The 12,500-nt window shown below is 34.5% G+C and overlaps 1 protein-coding gene across 6 annotated transcripts in view; it reads right to left on the bottom strand.

Annotated features, from left to right (window-relative positions):
• Positions 1-12,500, bottom strand: part of unc5cb (unc-5 netrin receptor Cb) — a 256,956-nt gene that overhangs the window by 114,744 nt on the left and 129,712 nt on the right. The window contains exon 1 of one of the 6 annotated variants that reach the window (XM_073914035.1): positions 3,344-3,799. The gene's annotated coding sequence lies outside the window, so the exon portion shown is untranslated. 6 annotated transcript variants of the gene reach the window in all.

Below are 12,500 nucleotides of genomic sequence, written 5' to 3'. Positions count from 1 at the left end.
TGTCAGTGTAAGAATCATTTTGGCTAAACTTTGATTAAATGAATGAATGAATAAAATGAACTAATGAATAAATGAATGAATGAATGAAAGTATTAATTAATTATTTAAAAAATGAATGAATGAATGAAAGTATTAATTAATTATTTAAAAAATGAATGAATGAATGAATTAATTAATTAATGAAATGAATGAATGAATGAATAAATTAATGAATGAACGAATTAATGAATGAAAGGAAGGAAGAAAGAAAGAACGAACAAACAAATGAACGAATAAATGAAAAAAATGAATGAAAGAAAGAACGAACAAATTAACAGACGAATGACACAATGAACAACCAAACAAACAAATAAATTAATAATAGAAAGAGTGAATGAATGTAACAAAAAAGAAATGGCAAACCAATGAATAAAAGAATGAATGTATGAATGAGTAAATGAATGAAATAATGAAAAAATAACAAACAAACAAACAAACGAATGAATGAATGCATGAATGAATGAACAAACGAATGAATGAACGAACAAAAGAAAGAAAGAAAGATTGAACAAATGACTGAACAAACAAATGAACAAATGAACAAACAAACAAATAATGAATAAAAGAATGAGTGAAGGAAAGACAAAAATGAATAAATGAATGAATAAACGAAAGAAAGATTGAACAAATGAATGTATGCATGAATGAATAAAAGAATGAATGAAAAAAAATGAATGAATGAATGGATTAATGAAAGAAAGAACAAATGAATGGATGAATAGATGAACGGCAGAAAAAAAGAAAGAAAAAGAAAGAAAGAAAGAAAGAAAGTAAACAAATAAACGAACAAATGAACGAATGAAAAATTGAACAAATTAATGAATAAAAGAATGAAAGAATAAAAGAACAAGAGAAAGAACGAACGAATGTACAAAAATTAATAAATAAATAAATAAATGAAAGATTGAACAAACAAATAAGTAAATGAATGAATGAATGAATTATTGACCAAAGCCTGAAAGGGTCAGCTTCAGAGAGTTTTACACAGTGGATGCCCTTCCAGCTGCAACCCAGTACTGAGAAACACCCATACACACACAGCGCATGTGTTTGGACTGTGGGGGAAACCGGAGCACCCAGAGGAAACCCACACCAACACAGGGAGAACATGCAAACTCCACACAGAAACACCAACTGAGCCAGCCAGGCTTTTATATCTAAATGATTTTTAGTTTTAAAGAGTATGTTGAATGCACGTGTCACAGTTTTGGCTGCAGATGAACCTGTGTAAGCTCTGATAAAAGCTGCTGCTGACTGAAGCGAGCGCTGTGATATTGCTCTCTAATTAAGCTTTGAACATGTGCTGGTTTCTCCAGGACTCAGCAACTTCCAGCGTGTTTCTGCTTCAGCGTCGGCCTGCAGATAACAGCTCACGTTTCCAAACCAACTAACGGCTAATTAAACTATTTATATTCAATTCTGACGGCGTCCTTGTCCCTGCACCGCTTTAATATTCCTCACCATGAAGAGCAGAGCTGAAGCTCATCTGCAGATCAAGAGTGCAGGAACACCAGAGATCAACACACACACACGCACACACGCACACACGCACACACACACACACACACACACACACACTGACATGGTCTAGCAGTAAACAGATCAAATCTCCACATATGCTGTGGTCTCGCAGTTGAAGGTCACTTATACAGTAACCAGTGCTTTAATCTGTATCAGTTTGCCAATGATTGATAATAAATACGTCCTGGTTCAGTTACTGAAGGACATTCACATTCAAAGAAGGACAAAACACACCACCTGTAGCCATAGCAACCAGTGTCTAACTAATTAATCCTTTGTTAATAATGAATATAAAAATATATTTTGTGTCATTCATAATTCTAAAATATAGGTTGTTGTGTTACCGTAGCAACTGTAGAATCACCCCAACAGATTACTATAGTTTTTGTGTTACCATAGCAACTACAGAATTATCACAACAGATTAATTACTATAGTTGTTGTGTTTCTATGGTAACTATAGAATCACCACAAAAGATTATTACTGAAGTTGTTGTGTTACCATGGCAACTATAGAATCACCACAACAGATTATTACTGTACAGTAGTTGTGTAACCATAGCAATTGAAGAATCACCACAGCAGATTAATTACTGTAGTTGTTGTTACCATAGCAACTATAGCATCACCCCAACAGATTATTACTGTAGTTATTGTGTTACCATGGCAACTACAGAATCACCACAACAGATGAATTACAATAATTGTTGTTACCATAGAAACTATAGTACCACCACAACAAATTCTTTATTATAGATGTCGAGTTACCATAGAAACTATAAAATCACCACAACAGATTATTACTGTAGTTGTTGTGTTACCATGGCAACTATAGAATCATCACAGCCAATTACTAACTGTAGTTAGTAACATGTTGCCATAGCAACTTTAGAATCACCACAACAGATTGACTACTATGATTGTTGTTACCATAGAAACTATAGAATGACCACAACTAATTAATTACTGTAGTCATTGTTACCATAGTAACTATAGAATTACCATAACACATTGATTACTATAATTGTTGTTACCATAGCAACTGTAGAATCACCACAACCAATCATTACTGTAGTTGTTGTATCACCATAGAAACTACAGAATCACCACAACAGATTCATGACTATAGTTGTCATGTTACCATAGCAATTACAGAATCACAACAACCTATTAATTACTATAGTGGTTGTGTTACCATAGAAACTTTAACATCACCACAGCAGGTTAATTACAATATTTGTTTTGCTGCCATAGCAACCATAGAATCAACACAAGAGATGGAGTACTGTAGTTACTGTCTTGCCATAGCAACCATAACATCCCCACAACAACAACAAAAAAATCAAGTACTTTAGTGTGGTTTAAAAACTCTATAGTATTTACAGTAAATTACTACAGTATTGTTTTTCTACTCACACACACTCAGGGGTGAAGGACATTTAGGACTGTGTGAGTGTGAATATGAGACATCCAGCGGAACATTCTGTCTGTCTGTCACTCAATCCAGGTCTCTCTCTCTCTCTAGTCCCTGATTTCTGCTCAAGCACACACTCGTCTTTCACAGCTCCCCGGAGAGAGCATTTACTGCTCACACTTTCTCTTTTACAGCTGCAGTCTCTGCTTACACACTAGTTTAAGTACAGACTTGCTCTCAGATCCTTCTCCTGATATTACAATGAACAGTCAAATAACAACACCTGAGATCATCAACGCAGACGTTTCTGTTGAAAATATAAAGAGAAACTACTGAAGAGTCACAACAGAAGTACAAGAGTTTGACTTACTTTGCTTTTTAAACTTCTCTTCAGATCTCTAGAGATTTGTCTGAATGAACATCAGTATTTTTGTTTTCCATCAGTCCAACTGAAATCATCAGGAAGATCTGCTTGACACGTGGTGTATTGTAGTATAACGCACCCTATAGTTGCCAGGTTCTGTGCTGTTGTGTTCCATGCGCTTATGTGCTCTTCTTGTAACTTTCCAGCGTTGTCTATGTGCTTCTGTTGCGGTCATGTGCTCCTTTGTTCTGTTTCCCGCCATTCCTTGATGTTCATTAGTTTCACCTGTGTTCCTCCCCTGTGTGTTATCAGTTCAATTATGTCCTGTGTATTTATATCCCTGTGTTTAGTTAGTCCCTTGTCTAGTCATTCTAGTGTTCAAACGTCATTCATGAACGTCATTCTATATGCCATTCCTGAAGAAGCCAGTGCTCCTAAGTCAGGGATATCAAACTCAAATTCTGGAGGGCTGCAGCTGTGCTCAATTTAGTTCCAACCCTAATTAAACACACCTGATCAAACTAGTCCTTCAGGCTTGTTTGAAACCTACAGGTAAGTGTGTTGGAGCAGGGTTGGAACTACACTGTGCCTGGCTGCAGCCCTTCAGGAGTTGAGTTTGACATCCCTGTCCTAAGTCTATATGTTCCATTGTTTGCAAATAAATAATAATGTGTTTTTTGATATACACCAGCAATTCCAGTGTGTCTCTTTACAGAGTGTGAAGTCATGACAATAGTTGTTGAAAACTACAGTATTGGGTCATTTGTTTATACAACTATAGTTGTTATATCACCATAGCAACTATACAATCACTATAACAGAAGAATTACTATAGTGGTTGTGTTGCCAGAGTAACTGTAGAATCAATACAACAGAGTGATTACTATTGTTGTTGTGTTACCATAGCAACTATGTAATCACCACAATAGAAAAATGACTATAGTGGTTGTGCTACCATAGCAACTATAGAATCACCACATCAGATTGATTACTATAGCTGTTATGTTCCCATAGCAACAATAGAATTACCACAACAGATTAATCACTATAGCGGTTTTGTTACCATAGCAACTGTAGAATTACCCCAACAGATTAATCGATATAGTGGTTTTGTTACCATAGCAACCGTATAATCACCACAAAAGAAAAATGACAATAGTTGTTGTTGCATCACCATAACAACTATAGAATCACCACGACAGATGGATTACTATAGGGGTTGTGTTACCATAGCAACTACATAATCACCACAACAGATTGATTACTGTAGTCATTGTGTTACCATAGCAACTATGCAATCACCACAACAAAAATGACTATAGTGGTTGTGCTACCATAGCAACTATAGATTACCACAACAGATTGATTACTATAGTTGTTGTGTTGCCATAGCAACCATAGAATCACCACAACAGATTAATTACTAGTTTTGTTTTGTTACTACAGCAACTATAGAATCACCACAAAGAATTCTATAATTGTTGTGTTACTATAGCAACTATATAAGCAACACTACAGATTGATTATTATTGTTGATGTGTTACCATAGGAACTATGAAGTCACCACAACAGATTGATTACAATAGTTGTTGTGTTGCCATAGCAACCATAGAATCACCACAACAGATTAATTACTAGTTTTGTTTTGTTACTACAGCAACTATAGAATCACCACAAAGAATTCTATAATTGTTGTGTTACTATAGCAACTATATAAGCAACACTACAGATTGATTATTATTGTTGATGTGTTACCATAGGAACTATGAAGTCACCACAACAGAAAAATAACTATAGTGATTTTGTTACCATAGCAACCATAGAATCACCACAACAGTTTAATTACTATAGTTCTTGTGCTACCATAGCAACTGTAGAATCACCACAACAGATTAATGACTATAGTTGTTGTGTTACCATAGCAACTATAGAATAACTCTAATAGATTAACCCATATCTGGGTTAAAATTGAGATACACAAGTCTGATTATTGACTATGAATCGGAGCACAATTTCAGACTTAGTGAATCTTGACAAGCCTTAATCTCTAGAGATTTGTCTAAATGTACGTCTATATTTTTGTCTTCCGTCAATCCAGCTGAAATCATCATGAAGATCTGCTTGACACGATACATGAGATATTATATTAGTGATTGGTTTTGCTGTGTACGTGAGTGAAACGAGCGTCTGCATCTCTGTATTAACACACACACGCAGCTGATGTGAAGAAAGAGGTGTGTGTGACAGTCTGTAGGTGTTGAAGAGCAGCGCTGGAAGCAGATGACAGAGTCTGATGTCGGCTTTAATGTGACGCAGAAAAGTCAAGACGCAAATCTCCGCCTGCAGCGATCCAGTCTGAACGCTGAGGAGAAACCAAAGCCAAACGCTGTTGACGCTATGGCTCAGTGATACTGGGAAATAAGTAGCGCAATAATGATATAACATTTCCCTGGAGAAATGCTATTTTATAAGCTTTTTATACTGATTTTTAAACTAGTATTTATGTAATGATCACATTGAAATTGAGATACTTTTATATAAATTTATATTTTCTAAATACTTTTATTTATTCATTCATTTTCTTCCGGCTTAGTCCCTTTATTCATCAAGGAATGATAAAAAGAGAGGAATTGCGGTGTAAATTCATTTATTTACATTATAAAGGTCTGTTCTTTTATTCTTCCATGGATGTGCCGTTTAAGTTAGACCAAGCGTGACCTCTTTAGCATCTGTTTATCACCAGACAAGATCTGCATAAGCACATGGTGATTTGACAAACTTTTGTTACCATAGCAACTGTAGAATCACCACAACAGAAAAAACAGAAAACAATAGAAATATAGCTGTTGTGTTACCATAGCAACTACAGAATCGACCACAACAAATTGATTACTGTATTGTTGTCTTACCATAGCAACTACAGAATCACCACAACAGATTAATGACTATAGTTATTGTGTTGCCATAGCAACCATAGAATCACCACAACAGAAAAAAAATGATTATAGTTATTCTGTTACCATAGCAACTGTAGAATTACCACAACAGATTAATCACTATAGCGGTTTCGTTACCATAGCAACTGTATAATCACCACAACAGAAAAAAGACTATAGCTGTTGTGTTACCATAGCAACAATATAATCACAACAGATTGATTCTGTAGTTGTTCTGTTACCATAGCAACTACAGAATCACCACAACAGATTAATGATTATAGTTGTTTTGTTACCATAAGAACTATAGAATCACCACAAGGAATTCTATAATTGTTGTGTTACTATAGCAACCTTATAACCCCCTGTTTTTCACCATACAAGATCTGGATAGGCGCATGGTGATTTAACTAACTATATGCTCAGACGGGATGGAAGACTGAAATGTACTGTAGATGGTCAAAAATGAAGCTGAGCGCTGATGTAACTGTGATTCATCCTATATGTCACTGATGACCTTGTGTGTATCAAACTAGATAAAAAGAGAGCGCACTCACTCTATCTGCAGAAACCTGTGTTGCTGTATGATTGTGTGGCCTTCTTTTTTGCAAAGAATAAAACTTTAAAAGACACTATGGGTAAGAATTTGTCTTCTTGACCCCTGAGAGAGCCTCCTTAAAGAAAATTGTTTTGACAGTGGGGGAAACCGGAGCACCCAGAGGAAACACGGGGAGAACATGCAAACTCCACACAGAAATGAAAACTGACCCAACCGGGACTCGAACCAGCGGCCTTCTTGATGCGAGGCCACAGTGCTAACCACTGAGACACCATGTCGCCCCAATCTTAATCTTATCCAATATATAAATTAATTCATTATATAAATTTAATTAGATGTTTTGTTTTTTCGTAACAGTTATTTAATAGAAAATAAAAGAAAAACATGATCTAATTTAATGTAATTCAGGCAAAACAATAATACAAAAATCAACAGGCAATAGATATTTTTTCTTATTTAATTGAAATTAAATTCAGGTAAAAAAAATTATACCAATAACAATATTTATTTAGACAACATTTCCAAGAGAAATTCTTGTTTTGCTTTATATATATATATATATATATATATATATATATATATATATATATATATATATATATATATATAATACTAAAATAAAAAGATAATAGATATATTTTATGATCATCTAATTCTGGCTTTAAAAAGAAAACGATATTAAACAATTAGTCTTTAAAACATTATGAATGAGTGAAAACCTTATCAGATATCCTGATTCTGATTGGCTGTTGGCATTTTCCCCTCTGTTCTCGACTCTGCCCATTAGTGTTATTTTCAGCTCTTGATTCAGCTTTGGGTCGCTCCAGCCAATAGCTGAACACCAACTACTGTGGAGGTGGGGCTACAGATAGCATAACCCTAACTGATTGGTCAAATCTGGATAACGTACCAACCACAAATGTATGACACATCAAATACATTTAAATGATCTTCCCTCTCTTCCCTTTTATTTGGGCTAGAATAAAAGCAGTTTTAATTGTTTTAAACCCATTTTAAGCTCAATATTATTCGCCCCTTCAGCAATATTAGTGTTGGATTGTCTCCAGAACAAACCACTGTTATACAATGACTTGCCTAATTACCCTAACTTTACCCTAATAACCCTAGTGAAGCCTTTAAATGTCACTTGTCTTGAAGAATTATTAGAGATGAGTTATTAAACTATTATGTTTAGAAATGTGTTGAACAAATCATCTCTTTGTTAAACAGAAATTGGGGAAAGGAGGGCTCATAATTCTGACTCTAACTGTATATTAGCACTATGGAGATAACAGCATACTGCGCAGCCCTAGTTGGCGGCATTACAGAAGGAATGTGATAAGAAAACAGACTGATCCTCATGCCATCATTATTATCAGACGAGCACAATCCTCTTAACACTGAGACACGCAGGAAAATGGCTTAAAGATTGTGTCATCAGTCGCTTTCCTTCATGTGCTTCCAGACCTCCAACTACTTAGGAAAAGGACACAAAAGCACCTTTGAAGTGACAGAAAAGCAGCGTATATTTGACCTGAATGTGATCTCCTCCTTGAGATATTTGATGTTATAGAGAGAGGCAGAATGGCAGAACATCACGGCTGATTATATAAATATATACAGTTGACGTCAGAATTAATCGCCCTCCTGTATATTTCCCCCCAATTTCTGTTTAACGGAGAGATTTCTTCAACACATCTCTAATCATAATAGTTTTAATAACTCATCTCTAATAACTGAGTTCTTTTACATTTACATTTACATTTAGTCATTTAGCAGACGCTTTTATCCAAAGCGACTTACAAATGAGGACTTTTCTCTTTGCCATGATGACAGCACATAATATTAGACTAGATATTCTTCAAGACACTAGTATTCAGCTTAAAGTGACATTTAAAGGCTTCACTAGGGTAATTAGGCAAGTCATTGTATAACAGTGGTTTGTTCTGTAGACAATAGCTAATAGCGGTAGCTAATAATATTGACCTTTCTATTATTAAATATATTTTTTATTTATTTATTTAATTGATTTATTTTTAATTTATCTACAAATTTATTTATTTGTTTTGTTATTTAGTTAGTTGGATATTTATTATTTATTTTTATATTCATTTAATTACTAATTTATTTAGTTAGATAATTAATATTATTATTTTCATTTATTTACCAGTTTATTTATTTCGTTAGATATTTATTTATATTTATTTACTGTTTCATATATTTTTTTATTTAATTAGTTAGTTAGATATTTATTATTATTATTTTTATTTATTTACTAGTTTGTTTATTTATTTATTTAGTTCACTGGTTGTTTAGTTAGACATTTATTATTATTTTTTTTATTTACTTGCTAGTTTATTTATTTATATATTTAGTTCACTCGTTTTTAGTTAGGTATTTATTATTATTATTATTATTATTATTATTATTATTATTATTTACTAAATTTATTTTGTTAGTAACATATTTATTACTATTTATTCACATTCATTCTTTTATTTTTTAATTTTTAATTTAGTTAGTTAGATATTTTTATTTATTTATTTATCAAATTTTATATTTATTTATATATTTATTTATTTAGTTAGTTAATTAGTTAATAAGTTAGATACTTATTAAACTAGGGTAATTAGGGTAAAGTTAGGGTAATTAGGCAAGTCATTGTATAACAGTGGTTTGTTCTGGAGACAATCCAACACTAATATTGCTGAAGGGGGCTAATAATATTGAGCTTAAAATGGGTTTAAAACAATTAAAAACTGCTTTTATTCTAGCCAAAATAAAACAAATAAGACTTTCTCCAGAAGAAAATATATTATAGGAAATACTGTGAAAAACTCCTGAATCTGTTCAACATCATTTAGGAAATACTTGACAAAGAATAACTGTAAGCACAGCTAATATAGAACATAAAATATTATCAACACAATTAATTGTCATGTGCCGTTACAATATTTGGGGAACACACCCCTGAAGGACAAAGCATTGTGGTATCTTCCACTAACCACCAAGTCATGAGCTGAGAAAGCCCCGCCCAATATTGATGATCTCTCCCTCATTAGAAAAAACAGTACTGAGTGAGAAGCAGCCGTCCATCAGTCGGTAGTTTTCACCTGCTGAAGATAATCATTATTTTCCTTTGGCTTGGTCTCTGATTCATCAGAGGTGACCACAGCAGAATGAACCACCGACTATTTCAGCATATGTTTTACACAGCAGATGTCCTTCCAGCTGCAACCCAGTACTAGGAAATACCCATATAAAAACCCTCGTCAACACGAGGAGAACATGCAAACTCCACACAGAAATGACAACTGGCTCAGCCAGGACTTGAACCATTGACCTTCTTGCTGTAATGCCACAGTGCTAACCACTGAGCCAATATGCCGACCTGCTGAAGATAATGAACGATAATTGTAGAGTTTTAGGATGAAAGATAACATTAATCCTGCTTTGAATCTGCCACTATGCTGACACACATGCGCTTGTAGCTCCGCCCTCTTCTGAAATGAGGACAATCTCATTTGCATTTAAAGCGACAGTCACACTAAAACACCAGAATTAGGATCAAAGCCTAAAAGGGTCAGTTTCAGAGAGCTGGAAAACAATATTAGTGTGCTATTTTGCACTCAATCTTAAACACACACACACACACACACACACACACACACACACATACACACACACACACACATACACATACACATACACACACACACACACACACACACACACACAAACACACACTAGGGATGCTAGAGACTTGTTTTAAATCCTGTAAACGGGTGTATAAAAGGTCTCCTTTAAATTCCATGTCATATTAAAGTCATTATTTTCAAAGGAAAACATTCAAACAGCTTGCAATGTAAGATGCTTCAGATAAAAAGTACTGTATATGCCAAATTCATGAATATGTAAAATGTTGCTTCAACTTGAATTTTCAAAAACATAAATATATATAGATTTTTTTTTTTTTTGCCTAAAGTTATTTAATAAATATATGATGAATAATCTATTAAAGTGTCTTTTCTAGAGCACTCTCTGATACAGAGTCTTGTTTCCCGTCACATACTCCAAGAGATGAATTAAATCATTGAGATGCTGATGAAAGCAGAACAATATCTGTAAAGAAGCGTCGAGTACAGTCAGAATATCTGAAAGCCTGCGCTGGTCATTCATAAATAAGAGTGATTTTTTACTTCACGTTGCACTTTGAAGTTTGAAGCTTCGGAGATCCTCAGATGATCAATAATGAGGTGCATTTAGGTCATTAGGTTTATTAATAATCACTGCAAATATGTAATCAAAAATCATGCTGTCATGAAGAGAAGATGGAACTGAGGAAAAAAATCAGAGCCTTTTTTTTTTTTTGCTTATGTTTTAGGGTGTTTCCCAGTACTGAGTTGCAGCTGGAAGGGCATCCGCTGCATGAAACACATGCTGGAATAGTTGGCTGTTCATTCCGCTGTGGTGACCCTGGATTGAAATAGGGACTAAGCCAAAGAGAAAATGAATGAATCAATGTTTGAAGCTTTGTAGAATCTGAAAAATTATACACTGCAGAAATAATCGATTTAAGCTGAGACAACATGAAGGAATCAACTTATTCGTTTTTACCAATTTAAGTTGGTTGAACATAAAACAATAAGGTTTCCCAGAAAAACTCAAAAATTGAGGAAGGTTTGAATCAAGAATATTAAAACATTTCCTCATTTTCCTTCGGCTTAGTTTACTTAGTTTACTGAGAAACACCCATATACACTCATTCACACACACTCATACACTTCGGCTAATTTAGTTAATCAGTTCTCCTATAGCGCATGTGTTTGGACTGTGGGGGAAACCGGAGCACCCGGAGAAAACCCACGCCAACACGGGGAGAACATGCAAACTCCACACAGAAATGCCTACTGACTCAGCCAGGAATTGAAACAGCGACCTTCTAGCTGTAAGGCAACAGTGCTGACCACTATGTCACCATGCTGCTGAATATTAAAACATTCATTAATTAATTTTCTTTTCATCTTAGTCCCTTTATTAATCCGGGGTCGCCACAGCGGAATGAACCATCAACTAATCCAGCATATGGTTAACACAGTGGATGCCCTTCCAGCTGCAACCCATCTCTGGAAAACATCCATACACTCTCATGAACACTACGGACACATGGGTTTGGACTGTGGGGGGAAAACCCGGAGGAAACCCACGCAAACACAGGGAGACCATGCAAACTCCACACAGAAACACCAACTGACCCAGCCGAGGCTTGAACCAGCGACCTTCTAGCTGTGAGGCGACAGCACTACCTTCTGCGCCCAATATTAAAACAGCATTATAAAAATAAATGATCTTTTCTTTTTCATTTGAATAATACAGGCTTAATTTAATTTATAACATTTAGATTTTCTTTTCATTTGTCCACATTTTGTCAGTTTTTGTTTTTACAACAGATATGTTTTTATAATTATTCTTATTTAAGAATTTAAGCACATCGAATGAACATAAAATAGTCGAGAAACACTTCAAAATAGGCTAACTATTCTCACTCTGGTACTTTTCATTTAACCACATGCATTTTCAAATCTGTCTGTGAATGAGCAGTTTTCCATATTTTGTGATTCATGCTGTACAACTAACTGCATTAGGGGACCTTGATCTTTCCTCTAAC

The sequence above is a fragment of the Danio rerio genome, chromosome 10, assembly GCF_049306965.1.
Source record: "Danio rerio strain Tuebingen ecotype United States chromosome 10, GRCz12tu, whole genome shotgun sequence".
In the NCBI taxonomy this organism is placed as follows: domain Eukaryota; kingdom Metazoa; phylum Chordata; class Actinopteri; order Cypriniformes; family Danionidae; genus Danio; species Danio rerio.
Note: the sequence above shows the minus strand (reverse complement) of the source record. Positions and strands in the feature narration are given on the sequence as shown.